Genomic DNA, 13,766 nt, shown 5'->3' with positions numbered 1-13,766 from the left:
AGAGCATCACCTATTAATTTGCATTAGATCCTCCCCATGTTGCACACTTCTGTCATGGGACAAGTCTCACTGTTGCTCTGCACGTTGCCCGCCCCCACAGCCAGTAACCGGCCTGCCCGCCCAAAATTATCGGCTGCCATTCTGCATGTATTCCCCCCGCCCAATACCCCATTGCCATCTGCAAGTGGCCCTTAGTGATGAGCCCGGACTGTTCCGGAGGCCATTCTACAGGCCTCCGGAACGGTCCGGACATGGGCGGTTCGGGGTTCAGGTGATTGGGCTGGGGGGTTCCTTTAAGAGCGGGCGAGGGTTTACTTACCCCTCCCGCCGCTTTCCCCCTCCCACGCCCATAGTTCTTTTAATAATTGGGGTGGCAGGATACCTCCCTGCCGCCCCTTCTTATGTTTTGCTGCTGCTGCTGGCTACACTGCAAAAGGCTTCAATAAGCCTGTAGCGCGCGCACACATCAGAGGAGACGTGAAGCACATCAGCGCACATCAGCAGAGACGTGAAGTGTGCACGTGCTACAGGCTTATTGAAGCCTTTTGCAGTGTAGTCAGCAGCAGCAGCAGCAAAACATAAGAAGGGGTGGCAGGGAGGTATCCTGCCACCCCAATTATTAAAAGAACTACGGGTGCTGGAAGGGGAAAGCGGCAGGAGGGGTAAGTAAACCCTCCTTCCACTCTTAAAGGAACCCCCCAGCCCAGTGCCGGACTGCAGTTCTGCGGTTCCGTGCACACCCCTAGTGGCCCTTGTCATTCTTGGGTAGAAATTATTGTGCTTCTGCATGACTGTGTGGCTTTGAAGTTAGTGCAAGGGCATTGTTGACAGTGCAATGAGGAAGAGTTGAAGGTGGCCATCAAGGCCAAAAAGGAATGATCCTGCTGGACACGCCCCCTCAGAGATTGTGCCCAATGGCAGCCACCCTGATGACGTCCTGATGCCCTGCCTGCAGTATGGTGATGCGAGCGGCCCACATCTTGCTGGGATTTGGCCTCAGTGGACCAGGAAGAGGGAGGGGCTCCTCTGCCCGGAAACCAGAGGTTGCTGGACTGTGGTTGGGTGATCATCTGCGGTATGATTCTCAGTTTCAATAGTTAACCTCGGGTTCGTCAGCCTGCATTTTCATGCTATGTATGAAGACGGCGATTGTGTTTCACAGAGAAGAGGTACACTGATGTCAATGGGCCTATTACTGGCTCTCTCTCCCACACTTAAGTCTAAGTATTCACTGAGTATCTCCTTTTGTCTGTGCCGTCACAGCCCAGAGACAGCCATGGTGCATAGGCATCACTACTATTAGTCCATGTGTAGTAATTTAAGTGGCCTGATTGTGTTGGAGCAAGTGCTACAGTTGGTATCTTGAGTTATAAATATTAATCATGCCAGAAACAAGGGAAAAACAGGGCTGCAGAAGAGATAGGAGGGGTGTGTGTGCAGGGGAAATGGACAGAGGCTTAAAAGAGAAAGAAAAAGAATGACTTCCCTTCCCTGCCTTCTCAGCAGAGGTGCTGACAATGAAGAAGAATGATAGGGCTGTTTATGTGGAACAAAAAGGAGATTGAACAGTAGCAAAAATGTGGGGGGAAAAACCCTTTTGGATGTAGGGAAAGATTAATTTGCTACACCATGAGGGAGAGAAACAGGCCCACTACCATCAACAATGGTGTCCCTGTGACATCAGCTGTCAACAGCCACACCTTTCTTTTTCACATCTTCCCTTTTATTAATATCTCTTTCTCAAGCTGAATTGTTTTCCTTCAAAATTCTGAGAGATTAGAGACCTACAAAAGCTCAAGATTTAGCTAGTTATTTCCAAACAGTTGTGAAATTCAGACCCTGCCATGCTGTCCAAGACTTGACCCAACTCCATAGCTCCCATCAGGGGCATACAAAGTTGGAATGGGACCTGGAACACAAAAGTCAATATGCTTCCTTGGAAACCCCACCCCCACCCCTACCCCTGGCTACCTGCCAAAGATAGGCCTTACCTTCCCACTTCCTCCTTTGCTGTGGAAGAAATGAAACGTTCTTGGCACACCCTTTCTCTCACTCTTGAGTAAATAAGGTCACATACTACTCCCCATGCTTGCAGAGATACACACTGTTGGAGTGAGAGATACACTCTTTGTTCTTCCAGTGTTAGTCTCCATTTTGTCTCTCCAGAAATGGCTGTTTGTTTTGGTGTGTTTTGCTTTGCTATTTGGGGACTGAACTGCCATTCTTCCCACACACACACACCTCTCTGCATGTGTGCATTGCCTTGGCTCACAAACTTAAAAAGAAACAAGCCACATATATACCTCAGCTTGAAGCTGAGATGAGTCTTCCAGTCAAGAGCCAGCAGCTGCATGCCAGTGAGATGGGAGTGGGAAATCAAAGAGTGAACTGTTGCTCAACCAGTGCCCCCCCCTCAAGGGCCCACTTTGCTCAATTATAGCTATGCCCCTGGCTCCCAGCCTCAACACCCTACCCTCTTTCCAGCTAGCAGTATCAGGGACTCTTGCATTCAAATCAGAAATCTCACAGTCTAAGGTTGGGATCTAACTCCAGAAGTTACCATAGACTGTATGCTCAGACCTCAGCAAGGAATTAGGGGCATACAAAAGTGGCCCTGTGACTGGCAGATCAAATTAAACCTCTGGCTTGGCTAGGCCTAGCATAAATACTGAGGATTCTTTTGCCCTGGCTTGGTTGATAAAGTAGTGCCATCTTCCTGCTTCAGGCTGTTGCTCTGGCCACTGACTTCAGGATCCTTTAGGACCAGGATAGGTTTGGTAAAGAGGTCTGCGGCCCTGGATGGTCCTTGCATGCAACATACAACCAACCCCATCCATAGGCCCAACTTAATTTGTGAGATTGCCAGAATCTGTTCCTCTCGTGCCAAGCTCCAGTATTGTGTGGGAAGACATTATCCTGCTCCTTACCAACCGGATTGTAGCATCTCACTGTTACGGTTCGCAGTTGTGGAAGCAGGTTTGTGAGGGCCCTCGGCCAAGTGACTTCGCCAGCGCCAGTGATATTGGGGACGACAGCCATGCTGGCGGCCTTTTCCCCCCTTTTCCTTTTTTGCTGGAATACATTAACCCCCATCCCTGCTATTACATTGCTGGACTCAATGGTGGAGGTGGGCGTTTGGCATTATAGGTAAGACGTGACTGCCGGTGTGGCTGCCAAAATGTGCTCCAGCTAAAGTAAGTCCTCACAAAGGTTTGGGCTGACACTACTGCCATGTCGGCAATAGCAGTAGCAGCTTGAAGCGCATCTCAGTCGCCACACCTGCCATTGTCATCTTTTTTCACCAGGACCTCACTGATGGCTCTGGACCTTCAGCCAATGTCTGAGTTTTCCAGCTCCAGATACTGGCCTCGAGTCCTTCTGTCAGTTGGAGCTCTCCTCTAGGCTAGGTCCCCTCCCACATTTAGCTGCTGTTTCTAGTGTCGAAATTAATGCAAGACACTATCCTGCTCCTTACCAGCCTGGTACCATCTCACTGACATTCTTGCCAGCCTCCTCGCCATCTCACTGTCTTTCTTGGCAGTGCTAGCAGCGGGTTTGTGAGGCCCCTCAGCCAAGAGGTGATGCAGGCAAGGCTCATAGGGGTCTTCCACATTTAAAACTGGCTAGAGAAGGGCATGCATTTCCACTACTCCTATGGGAGGTGGCACCCATTCTCCACTCAAGGCTGCCTCAGGCTATACTGACAATGATTAATCACAGAGAAGAAGAGATTTAATGCCTTTCCCAAACAGCTTTTGGAGGGTGACAGTTGAGGTGATCAGGGCTGACATGTTGCCGAAACAGCACAGTGACAGCTTCACCGGTCTGCTGCTTGTTGGCCTCTTGGGTAGGATGGTGTGGAGAGAAGGAGAATGTGTGTGTGAGAGAAAGTAGGGGGGCGGGGAGAAGGAGGGGGGGGGAATTATTATTTAATTACATTTGTATCCTGCCCTTCCTCCAAGGTGCTGATCCTTTTATTTCGTTTCATTTATTTTTACACTTCTATCCCACTCTTCCTCCAAGGAGCCCAGAGGCTCATGGATATGTTTATCCTCACAACAATCCTGTGAGGTAGCTTAGGCGGAGAGATAAAGTGGCTAGCCCAGAGTCACCCAGTGAGTTTCATAACTCCAAATGCACTGGGGATTTGAACTTGGGTCTCCCTGGTCCTAATCCAACACTCTTTCCACTACACCATGCTGGCTCTGTAGCGAACAACAATCCTGAAGGGATTATTGGGTTAGCCTTGGGTTCAGGAGGTAGATATTCCTGCTTGCCTGTCTTACCATTTCAGGGCTGACACACAAGGAATCATATACCATAACATCAAGTCTTTTAAAAAGCCTTTGGCAACTGGACAGACATTCCTGAAAGGCCATTGAGTCGATTCTCACAAGCAGCAGAAACCAGGATAAGGGAGCCCAGCCTGGCTTCTGCTGCTTGTATGCAGCAACGGGGCAAGCCCGCTTATGGAGTCCGCTGCTTAACTCAGGTTTGGGGTGAGAGCACTCCCCCAAAACAGGTTAATGGATTGTGCATCTGCTGTGGAGGCTTGCAGCCATGACGGACAAACTCGTAGAGGGGGATTCCTAGAAATGCATTGCGCACTCGCATTACTGGGGCTCTGGCGGGGTGTGGGGGAACGGCACCATGTGGTGGCTCCTCCCTTTGCCTGACCACTGGAGCACAGGAGTGAGCTGCAGCCAGGCACAGGAGCAGCAGAGCGAAGCCATCACTCATCTGGGTGGGCGATCCACCTGCCCAAAGATGGGTGATTTATTGTCTGTGGGGAGAGCGGGTCAAGCCCGCTCTCCCCGCAGAACCCCTTTCAGCTCTGTACACTGATTGTATGTAGAGCCTTAATATCTGCCTCACTGATGTACTTGTGGCCATTAGTTATCATGGGAGCATAGGAAACTGCCTTATACCAAGTCAGACCATTGGTCCATTTTGCTCAGAATTGTTCACACTGACTGGCAGTGACTGTCCAAGGTTTCAGGCAGGAGACTTTCCCAGGACCCTTTCCGCTGGAACCTTCTGCATGCAAAGCGAATGCTCTGTCACAAAGCTATGGCCCTATCCAGTGAGATAGTTGAGCAAGGATTTGAGCCTGTTGCTTCAGATCTGACATTCTGTGGCAGGCCTGCATAATTTGTGACTCATCAAACTGAATGCACCACATTGGCTGAAATGCCCTGCAGCATAACACAAGTGTTTCAGTGTAACACGTCATTGTGGAGCTCTGTTAGATATGCCCAAGGGGGCTGTTCTGGTACAATTCACCCTTGCACTACTTGTATTATTCCCAATGCAAGTAGCATGCAACCTGTCATCATATATGGGTGAGTTGTACTGGAACAGGCCTCTTGCATGGCATCATGTGTGTGTTTATTAGAGCCCCACAGTGGCACAGGTGACTCTAAATTGCTCATGTTACAGTGTGGGGAATATTAGCCAACAATTTTGTATTATGGTAATTTAAGTGCTTGACAACCACTCTGGTTTTTGTTGGTTGGTTGGTTTTTGCAGTTTCAGGTGGGCGACAAAAACAGGTTGCTTGATAAAGCCTTTGGTAGGCCACCATATGTAGTAAGTAGACTACGTTTGTCTTGGTGGGTCACCGATTTTGCATGTCTGCTCTGGCTGCTGCTCCACATTGGCTTCTGTCACTGGAACTGGATGGTAGGATCTTCAGTCTGGGCTTCCCTGCTAGTTGTACTGCTCTTAGTGGGCCTCTCTCTGAGCTCTGTGATCAGAAGAAGACAGGTTTTTTTGCCCTGTTGTATCCTCCAGGGACCCAGACAGATGAAAAGCTTGGGGCTGGGACTCTTGGACCACAATCCTAAGCATTTATCGTCAATTGTATTGCAGAATTGTAGAGCTGGAAGAGACCCTGGAAGTCTTCTACTCCAAACCCCTGCTCAGTGCAGGAAACTCAGGTGCAAGAGAGGATGATGTGGCTCTGATAGGTAGAGAAGGTTCTTGTAAGGCCCAGGATGTCTGGATCCTCTTTTTCATTCTCTCATTTATTCACTGAGTAAATGATCAGCAATGATTACGCACAATCAGCAAAAAGCGGGCTAAGGGAGCCTAGCCCGCTTTTTGCTGACTTGTCTGCTGCCACGGGAGCTACACAGCTCCCAGCAGCAAACCCTCCAAATTTCCCCTTCCCTTATTTATTATTATTTATTATTAAAACTTTTATACCGCCCTTCCAAAAGGCTCAGGGCGGTTTACATTAAAACACCATTAAAATCAGTTAATAATTAAAACAAAAATTATAAAGCATAAAACAACGATTAACAATTAAAAACATCATAAAACAGCAATTAAATAATCAGAACAATTTAAAAACAAGTTTTAAAAAGCTGAGAAAGCCTGGTTGAAGAGATGTGTTTTTAGGTGTTTTAAAAAAATTGCCAGAGATGGGGAGGCTCGCATCCCAGCAGGGAGCGCATTCCACAATCTCGGAGAAGCAGCCGAGAAGGCCTGTCTCTGTGTAGCCACCAAACGAGTTGGCGGCAACTGGAGACGGACCTCCTCAAGTGACCTCCTCTGAGCGGTGGGGCTCATAATGAAGAAGACGCTCTCTTAAATACCCAGGGCCTAAGCCGTTTAGGGCTTTATAAGTTATAACTAGCACTTTGTATTTTGGCAGCCAGTGTAACTCCATCAACAAAGGGGTAATGTGGTCTCTCCGAGATTAGGGATGGGCCCGGACCAGTCCGGAGGCCATTCAAAAAGCCCCCAGACCAGTCCGGACCGGTCCGGACCTGGGCGGTCTGGTTTGGGGGTGGGAAGTACCTTTAAGAGCGGCGGGAGGGTTTACTTACCCCTCCTGCCGCTTTCCCGCTTGGCGCCGTAAAGTTCCAAGTAATTGGGGCGGCAGGATACCTCCCTGCTGCCCCTTCCCCGATGTTGCTTCAAAAAACTCCCCGGAGTGCTTTGTGCGTGCCACCCCAATTACTCGGAACTTTACGGTGCCAAGTGGGAAAGCAGCGGGAGGGGTAGGTAAACCCTCCCGCCACTCTTAAAGGTACCCCCCACCCCAGTGCTGGACCGCAGTTGGCAGCTCTGTGCACACCCCTATCCAAGATGACCCAGGGACCAACCTGGCTGCCGCATTCTGAACCAACTGAAGTTTCCGGACTACGCACAAATGCAGCCCCACGTAGAGCGCATTACAGAAGTCAAGTCTGGAGGTTACCAACAAATATACCACTGTTTTGAGGTTAGCCGAGTTTAGCAGAATGAGTGCCCCGCTAACCCGGGTTTTGTGGTTGTGTATTGCTGTGCCGGGACTCCGTGCTGTGGCAACACATGGGGAGACCCCCGGCCGGGAAGCCGCAAGCACCCCCTGAACCCCGCAGCTCCCGCTGGCTCCGTGACGGAGCCGGCAATTGTGTTAGTGGCCGATCCGGCCGCCCAGGGCTGCAGCACTGTGGGGAGAGCAGGTTGAACCCGCTCTCCCTGCAAAACTCATTTTGGCAAGTCTCACCGATTGTGAGACTCACCTCACCGTGAGAATTCCTTTGGGGTAGCTAAGGATAACAGACTAATACTCACAAGAGTGACCCTAAGAAGGTTCCTTTTCCAATATGTCCTTTAGATTCCTGTCAACTTTCAGCTAAGAGGAAGAATTTGAATATTTAGCTGCCCTGCTCTATCTCCTGTTTGTGATTGAAGCTCCAGAGGAGACACTTCACAGTGGTGGAGGTTAAGGCTGTAGAGCATCTGCAGTCCCAGCTGTGGATTCATTTTAGAGCTCAGTAGAACAGTTGACAGTGAAAAACCCAGAATGATGGGGACCTCAGACAACATCAGGACCGTGGACAGTGCAACACATGCGTTAGAAGTAGGGACATGCAAAATGAGCTTGAAACAAAACACTCTTTCAATAAAGGGCCTATTTTGCGTGGAACAAAACAATCTCATTTTAATTCAAAATGTTTTGGCATTTCGTGCGCCATTTTGGAGACCAGTTTTTCGCTTGCTGATTGGTTTTCTGGCACTAGCTTCTGATACTATGGGGGTAAGGTAAAAAAAAAAATGCTTGCTTGCCCATTTCCTTTGTGGGTTGGGTTGGGTGGTGGGTAGAACCCATCATGCCCTACCATCCAACCCATTTTGGTGTCCCTAGGGGAACAATGGGGTGTTTTGAGTTCCCTATGGCCCAAACACTTAAAATGTTTTGTTTCATCAAAACAACTGGGTTGACCACTGTTTCGATGAAACTTTTCAGTCCTCTGCAATTTGTTTTGAGCTCAAACAAAATGCAAAATCTATTTCATGCACATCCCTAATTAGAAGCAAAGCTAAAGCTGAACTGCACGGCCCAAGCCAACAGGTATCCTGCTGGATGCACGGCCCAATACCAGCAGGTATCCTGGAGGCCTACTGAGGGATAAAAATATGACCATGAAAAGAGGTGTGTGTTCATTAATTTTCTCCCTTGAGAAGATTACTCAGTAAAATGGGCAGCACTTTACTTATTAGGTGTGCACTCTGGCGAGCCTGTTCAATCTCTTGCTGCTTCAGGGATTGGTGTGATAGCAAAGACGAGAGATGAGGACGTTTACTGGGAGGAATCATTAATATCTGAGAATATGGCAAGTTATCATTGAGATTAGGGAAGCACCGTCTCTGGGATTCTTCCTCCCCTTTCTGAGAAAATATCTGCAAGGTGCCATAGCACCTTCTTCCCAAGGTGGTCCAGGGAGAAGGTCTTTCTCCTCATGGGGGTCCTTGATGTCTCATGACTCCTTTTCTGATATGTAAATGTCTGAGTCCAGAGATCACTTAGGACAACATTTTGGGGGCTGATCCAGCCCATCTTGTGGTGTGAAATGAGGGTCTGCCAGTCTTCCCTCTGACATAATCTTCAGCATCTGAACTGATCTATGTTCACAAACATAGATTCCCTGGAAAATGTTGAGGCATTGATTGTACAGTCTATTTGGGTTGGATTTTACATTACATGCTGTCCCTGTGCGTATGTCTGGGGCAGCAGCACATTGGATGTGTGGGGAGCAGGTACACCCTCACTTTGCTCCATATAATGGGTTGGATTGGCCTGAAAATATGGTCCAGTCCCATGTCTTGGGCCATGGCACCTGGCTGTTTTTAGGTGATCAATTGAGTTTGGGCCTCCACTGAAGCAGCAACATCACTTCTGAGGAATTTACTTTATAGTAAAAATCCTGTGGGTAACTAAAGTCTGTAACAATTAGAGAGAGATGTGTGGTAATGACCAGAATCCTCCTGAATAATTACATGAGCAGCGATTCCTAACTGCAACACCTGGTACATCAGTACCATGGACTATGGTATCCTTCACTCTGAATAATACCTAAGATGCCCTGAGAAGTCAGAGGGCCTGGGAGTTTGTGCCTTTTGTTTTGACCCTTCTGTACCTATGTGATCTGAATCCAATATTCTCATCTGCAGACAAACCACTACAGATTTCAGACCAAAAGCTTTGTCTTTCCTCCCATCACCACCTTGTAGATGAAAAAATAAATAGAATCCCAACAACTGAGTCTGTTTAATGCAGCATCTGTCCTGATTGATACTTTGACAGCATGATGGATGGGATCGGCATATATTTTCTGACACCCTGGCACATCTTCTGCATTTTTTATCTGGAATGAGACTCTGACAGAAAGCTGAAAATAAGCTCCTCATAACAGGAATCCCAGATAAAATTCCATTATAGACAGAAGAGTCAATCAAGCTCGCATTCAATAGAGCGCTCATCCTGGTAGACAGGGAGAAGGGTGGGAAGATCTGTGCACTGCTGGGGGAAATTTTGGGGGGCTTCGAATAAATCAGTGGGGATTCTATAAAAGCCAGTAGGTATAAATGTGTTACTAAAATACAGTTTGACATCCAATTGCCTCTGTGTATGTGTGTGTGTGTGTGTGTGTGTGTGTGTGTGTGTGTGTGACTGCACACAAAACCCAAACACATTTGTACATAAAAATTCTATAGGTATACACAAGTTCCTATGTTCGCTCTATACAGGCTATGTACTTGTAAATGCATGCATAAAGAATGATCTGTATGGTTACTACACTTCTAGACACAAGCCCCAATCTGGAAAATGTTGACACCCCTGAAGCCCCATTATAATCAAAGGGACAAGTCTTGGCTAATTTAAACACCCTGAATTTCAATGAGGCTGGAACACAATAAACTTCTCCATATTTGTTCTTACAATTTTTTCCTGCATAATGTGCAAGCAAAGCTTCCATCCTCTTTACCCCATTTTAAAACAGGTGAGAATCTAGCTAAATGTCTAAAGATACATGCTGTGCACACACACAGAGACACATTTCCATCTAAACTGTCATGCCGTTAAATGACTAGGTCACTGAATGAACTCTTCTGAGACAGATAATTTTTTGCTTTGCTTTCACACTCTTATTACATTACATCACTGAACTGCCTTGACTGGGAAGCTATTAGGAGGGACTCATGACTTCCACCAACATGGATCCACCAACATACCTCCCAAGTAATACGTGTGTGTGTGGGGAAGGGTGATGTGTAATATAATGAAATTGTATTCAGCATTCCCCTGCTCCCTGTAAACAGCAGACCATGGGGAAACAATGGGGTGGGGAAACATGGATGTCATGTCATGTTAATGTTGACATGCTTACCTTGGAGACCTCCAGGCTTGACTGCTGTGATGTGTTCTACATGGGGTTATATTTGTACTTAGTTTAGAAGCCTCAGTTAGTGCAAATTGCAGCATGCAGGTCAGGGGCGTAGCAAGGTTTGAGTGGGCCCAGAGACAAGATTTTAAAATGGGGCCCCCTTTCACTCTCAGCTCATGAAGTGAAGAAATCTTAAATGAGGCTGAATAGCGGTAACAAAAAGCATATATATCTTTATCTATATCTCCTATGTGCCACAATAGAACATCATCCTAAATTATTTTTTTAAAGGTTTTGTAAATTGTGGATGATGCAAGTCATTTAATGGTACTAGAGAAAGACATGCTGTTCTGGTAGCTCCAGGTCTTAACACCCACATCAGTTTTGGAGGATGAACACAACTGAAGGAAGCCAGGTCGGGTGTGCAGCTGGGGGAGTCAGTCATGTGACTTGCGTCTGGGGGGCCTCCCAAGGCAGTGGGCCCCAGACAACTGTCTCCCCTTGCCCTATTTTAGTTACGCCCCTGATGCAGGTCGGTCTCTGGGACAACTTGGAGAAACCATGTTATTCCTGTTTTGAAAGCATTGCACTGGCGCCCAGTATACTTCTGGGTGAAAGTGTGCTGGTAATTATCTATGATGCCCTAAAGAGCCCAAATCCAGGCTATTTAAGGAAGCACCTTCTTCAACATGATCCGCACGGATTGTTAAGGTTGTCTGGAGATTTCTACCTGCAGTTGTCACCTGCTTGTCTGGTGGTGACTCAGAGTCATGCCTTCACTGTAGTTTTGGAACATGTTCCCAGCCAAGATATGAGGTTTGCCCTCTCTGCTGGCTTTTAAGAGGGCTTTAAAGACACACTGTTTTAAACAGGCATTCTGATGGTTGTTTTAAACTGTTTTTAACTGGTTCTGTTTTAATTTCTGTATTTTAACAGGCTTGTTTTAATTGGTTTGTAAACTGTCCAGAGAGCTTTTGATTCGGCGGTATATACATGTAATAATAAAGTAAATAAAATGTGTTAATTTTATCAGATGTCACCAGGAAAACGTGAGTGAAGGGGAAATGTGGACTGGCAGCAGCCACAAGGATCCTGTAACATGCAGCTAGGCCTCACTCAAGTTTTGCCTTCTTAGACATCCACCCAAACAGAGGAGCAAGGTCTATCCACGCTTCCAAATGGTGAATTATAAGGCCTGAACCTCCACTTTTTGTCTATAAGATTTCTGTATTGCAATTGCTTTGCTTACTCCCTATGTTACAAAGCTGTGCAGGGTAAAAAGTTCACAACTCCTGTACTTCAGTTTGGTTCTGGAGGGAGAAGAATTGTACTGGTTTAATTTTGGAGGGAAGAGAGGTTTGATTTGATTGGATATGTTTTAAAATAATGGAGGGAACTTGAGTTGTTTTGATTGGTTTGTTTGAAAAAAATGGCGGTGGCGGGGAGACTAAAAGGAGGCTGCCTTCAGCAGTTTTAGAATAAAAGCTGGAGAGCTCAAGAGAGTTCAAGGGAAGGAGTTCAAGTTACTGTCGCAGTCAGAAAGAATCAGAGCTGGTGCTAGCAGAGGTGCACCTAGGTAATTTTGGAACCTGGACCTAAAGGCCTTTGGAGGCCCCCCTCCTGCAAGTTAAGCATCATTTTTTAACACGTAGGTTCTTGAGGGCACAAACCACACCGCCCAGGACAGACTAAAGAGGATTTGGGAGGCCCCAGGGATGTGGGGACATCCCCTGGACATTGGTCGCAAAGTCCAGGGGTAAGAGCGCCCCTTTGGGTGCTAGAAAGAGAGCTGAGAAATCACTGGGAGAGTTGTGATTCTCTGGAGGACTGAATCACTCTCTAAGCCACTGAAGGAACAACCTGGGATTGAACCCCCAGAACTGGGAAGGAAGAGCAGGACATGAGGCTGAGCAAGGGACAAGCAAGGCTTGCTGCAGAAGCTGACTAGGGGTGACTGCAAGAGAACTCTTGGGAAGGACTCTGAGTTAGGGCCCAGGGTTAGTGCCGGATAGATTGGATGTGTTGTTATCATCTCTCTTTCTACATATATAATTCTCGTAAACGTACCCATCGCTAATCCCATGAGTGGCAGCTCTCGTGAGAGTTCACCAGCGAGCTGCCAATTAGCGATGGGGATGGGTGAAGAAGCAGCCACTGCTGGGCCAGCCAAGGAGAAGCGGTGGCCTCCGGGCTGGCTGAGGAGAAGCAGCTGTTGCCAGGCCAGCTGGTGGGCTGAGGAAAAGTGGCTGCCGGCGGGCCAAGGAGAAACGGCTGCCGAGAGGAAACGAGGTGCACACATGCTCTGCGCCAGGTCAGCTTGTTTTATTTATTCCCTGTGCTCATATGATTGCTGTTTGGTATGATATTTTCCAAAAGAACTATCGTTTTGAATTGAACTATTACAGTTTCCTTGTTCTGAATTTAAAGATTTGTAGCTTCTGTCTGTTTTCCCGCTTAGAAGCCTTTCCGCCCTACCTAACTTTGAATGAGACAGAGGTTTGGAAGGCTATTTTAGTAGATACAGCCGGGGGAGGGGGATGCAAAAGTCGACTTGGTGGCAGTGGGGAAGCTTAAGGTCATAGGGCTGATTGAGATGGGGCTGTGACATGTGGTGGCAGCATGGTGGGATTTGTGACAGCCTCCTTGTATGTGATTATTTTTCTCAGGCAGAATATGAAATAACTTTTTAAAATTCATATACCTCCAAGCAATTTGACAAGATTCCAGAGTTCTGACTTGCTCAAGGACACTGAGCCTGCCATGGCCCTCATTGGCAGCAGACCGTGGGACGGCAGGGCCTGTTTCTTGGGCCCCGCTGCTGGCTGTGCTGCACCCTATGAGGTGCATGAGTAGATAGCTTGAAGGAAGGGGAATATTCCCTTCAATCCTGGGGAAGTGTTTAGGGTCTGACAGTAGATGAGGGAATCTTTTTGTTTGCCACTAACCTGAGGCTAAAGCTAGAAGATGGGCCATTGGGGATCAGTTTCCCAGCCTGCGTAAAATCTCTCTTTTATATATATAAACCTTACTCCAGCTTTCAAGCAATCCCGGAGTTTATCATTACTGCATCTTTTCTTTTGAAGAGCAGGCAATCAAAGGCCAGCA

This window comes from Hemicordylus capensis, chromosome 2, assembly GCF_027244095.1.
Source record: "Hemicordylus capensis ecotype Gifberg chromosome 2, rHemCap1.1.pri, whole genome shotgun sequence".
NCBI classification, from domain to species: domain Eukaryota; kingdom Metazoa; phylum Chordata; class Lepidosauria; order Squamata; family Cordylidae; genus Hemicordylus; species Hemicordylus capensis.
The sequence above is the reverse complement of the archived record's forward strand: the minus strand, read 5'-3'. Positions refer to the sequence as shown.